Source organism: Pseudochaenichthys georgianus, chromosome 16, assembly GCF_902827115.2.
Source record: "Pseudochaenichthys georgianus chromosome 16, fPseGeo1.2, whole genome shotgun sequence".
NCBI lineage: Eukaryota > Metazoa > Chordata > Actinopteri > Perciformes > Channichthyidae > Pseudochaenichthys > Pseudochaenichthys georgianus.
The window spans coordinates 24,704,595-24,708,409 of record NC_047518.2 but is presented as its reverse complement, the minus strand read 5'-3'; positions in this window follow the sequence as shown (position 1 = coordinate 24,708,409).

Genomic DNA, 3,815 nt, shown 5'->3' with positions numbered 1-3,815 from the left:
CAAGGTTTTAAGAAATAGGACTATACTGACAAATCACATATTATCCTGTCATTGTCTGTTCTGTAGGAAGGAGGAATATAACAGAGTGGGACTATACACTCAAAAACGTTGTTTATTCCAATACGAACATTGTGACAGATCTGAAAAATGTGTCCTTAAAACGAGCCTCCTCGCAATTGTATGCACATTATTTATTCAGCCGTTTACTGTTTAATCTGATATATCATTCAAAAGAGAGAAAAAAGCTTAGAAAAGGGTGAAAAAAGCTTAGAAAACGGCGAACGCTCAATACAGGCGATGACGTCACCTTTGCGCGTCCCCGCGAACAGGGCTTCAATCCACGGCAAGGCTTCAACCTACGGCATAACACCGGTACGCAGGTTATGTGCGTAATCTGAAATGCGTACCGTCACTTGTGTCACAAAATGCATTTGCGTACCGACGTACTTGTGAAGCTTTTCCAGAAGGCGGTTAGATCACCGAACGACAGAGTCGGTCTCCGTGTGCACAGACAGGGCTGCTGTTAACGTCGGTCTGTACAACGGAATTGTGCCAAAACTACGCCAACCGGCTGTGGAGGGAGACTCCCCCCCTTCACTGGAGAACTGCGCTAGCCGCCGCCCCCCGTCGACTTTCCTGAAGTACTCCCCCGTTGATAGAAATCAACACGTAATGAATTAAGACCCCACGGTTTGATGATTGATCAACACACTCTCACTCCCTAAGCGTCCAATAGCGACGTTTGGTCAGTGTCCGTGGCGTCCAATTGTGACGCTCCTAGGCTCCTTCAGCGTCATAAAGGGACGCAAATAGCTTTCAACTGATTGCAATCTATTCCCATCTGCGTCGGGATTTGACGCTCATGGAAGCACGGCATTCGTTTATGTCGGCTGCCCTTAAAGGTAATGTGAGCGTCCATTCCCAGGAGTAAAGGATGGCAGAAGACACTACACTACCCAGAATCCCCAGCTATCGTTTGGACTACACCATGTGCTCTTGACAAACCCCGTGATAGTCCTCAAGCTCTGTGATTGGAGAGTGTGCTCCGAGGGTTAAGCCGATTCTCGAACAGCACTTGAAATGGGATGGAACCACGGCAGACTGTCCAAAACTGGATTTGAACGGGTCCACCGCGTCCCCCCTCCCCCACCCCGTCCCCAGAACTACACATGCTGGCTATTCTGTTTCGCAACATGTTCTCTATGGCACGTCTCTACTGGGAGTTGTAGTTTTAAAAGACGTTTTCGTATTTCCCATAATAAGAAGTTGCCAGTATTAAACTGTGTACATCCCTGGAGGTTTAGGGGAAAGGAAACACTCACATTTAAAACATATAATTAATAAATGGGTGAAAATTGCTTGTGCCCATTATGGGCAGTATTACTATATATACCCACATGCCAGCTAAGGTCAGAAGAGCTTTATTTAACAGCTGGTCTTATGTGTCTGACCCCTGTTGTTCATTGATGAGCCTGAAACATGCACTTGTCAAGGTTCAGAGGCACATTGTGCAAATATGGCAGTAGCCATCGATCAGCTTAAGATAAGATATACTTTATTGATCCCAAGTTGGAACATTTGCGTTACATCAGCATGTGTAACAGTTAAATATGCAGTTGTGTTTATTTGAAAATCATTTAGTATAATCACATAAATTCTGTGTTTTATATTCAACAATTCTGTGTTCTTTATTTATTGATTGTTCAATACCTGACAAGGCCGGAGATGAAATATCTACATAGATCTATAAGAGTATAATACATTATGTATAATATCAGTTAAAATAAGTGCTTCAACATAGGTAACATTGCTGGAGGTATGCACACATATTGATAGATGTCTTGTAATGCACTATTGAGGAACCTGCAACCCAAGTTTTTCATTCAGTGCAGAACTACACCACAGTTGTGTAGGCCTATATGATATGTCAATAAACCTTAGAAAATCTTGAAATCTTGAAAGGGATGTGCAAAATAGTGATTATATACAGTCTTTAATTAACTATTAGTAGAGAATAACGAGTAATGAATATACTTTATAGGGATCGTATTAATATCTAATAATAAAAATATTGAAATTCAATAACATGCTTTAACCACCAGGTGTCCCTTTATATCAACTGTGCACCTTTATGGTGTAAATACAGCCTATCTACCAATTGGATCAAATATAAAAGTGAGCCGAATTAGTGTTGATACTGCAAGGAGACGCATTGTGTGAAAAGAAATGTAAGATGTTGTTTAATGGCTGATATATTTATGATCCACGTCACGTTTTCAGTTCCTCATGTTTGTCTTCTCATCAGGGCTCTATAAATACAGAACTACGGCAGATATGTAATATGTAATGCAGCCGAACCGTGTATTACAATGCCGTTATGTGATGACTTTCAAAGAGAAAAGCAAGCACACTCGGAATAAGGTATTATTATTATTTCGGTCTGTTTCCGGTATTTGTTAATGACGATGTGCTCTGAGATGTGAGACTGGAATTGCACAGGGGGGAAATAACGTAGGCTATCTTTAGATGCGGATTTTGTTAAACTAATATGTTTAGGCTGTGGACCAACACTATACATTGACGGGGAAGGGGGTAGCAATAAAGATAACACCATTAAACAGTTACACAACACAACAGAAATAATATCGATAGCAGCGTCCCTAGCAACCACCTTGGTAACAATGAAAACGTCGCGATTTCCTGAAGTAATCTTCGTAATAACTAGCAAACTAAAGATCATGTACATCCACTGCACACATAATCTGAAATAACAACTCATATTTCTCGCATCAAATGACATCAAAACGCATTTTAATGGCCAAACTAACTTTAAAATAGGCATTTTACACCTAGAATAAAACGAAGTTCGGCCATGTTTTCTTTTTCTGCAGGGAGACATTTGAAGATCACGTGACATAGACGCCAGCCATCAGAATGAATGGTGAAAAAAACCTATAGGCCCTGGCTGCGGAACGCGGAATGGGGCGGGGTCGGATGTGGGCGGGGCTGGACGTCCGATCGGCGGGGTGTATGGATATCCTAATGACACAAATAGCATCATCTGCTGGACAACTACAATAAGTACAGACACAAATCTGCACTGACTAAATATAATTAATCTGCACTCGACTAAATATAATTTAAAAACTAAATATACAAACTTCATACTAATTAAATGCATGAATGTATTTAAATATGTGGTATAAAAAGTCATATATTCTATATTAGTGTATTTAAGTTCATTATTTAATATTTGTTTTAGATGATAGTGTATTTAAGTATATTATTTAATATTTGTTTTAATTGATTATTCATTTAGTCAGTTCTGTGCATACTCATATCTAGTCCATATATTTCAAATGATACATTGCACTGCATTTAATAGAATGATAGAAAAAGCATTTATTATTTACAACATTTATCATATAACAGAACAATCATTAAGATAACAGAACCGAAAAAGCAAATACAGTAAATATAAAAACCAAACCAAGTATACAAACAAAAAATCTATACAACAGTGAAAGGCTTTGCTGATGCAAACATTCAACCGCGCTCTTCAAAACAGGCATGAACCTTAAGGTTTTCTTTATCAATGCTCAAAAAACATTAAATAGTCCGACTCAAATTTGAACCTGAACATAAATGCTGTGCTGCCTGGGGATGCTTCAAGCGCTCAGAGAAAGGAGTATGAATGTAAGGTTTCCCCACTGACATAGAGAGGAGGAAAGAATGGCTGGCTCAAGTCAGCAGGAGCAATGTAACTATCACAAAAGACAACAACAGCAACAACATATGTGAGGTAATCATATTTT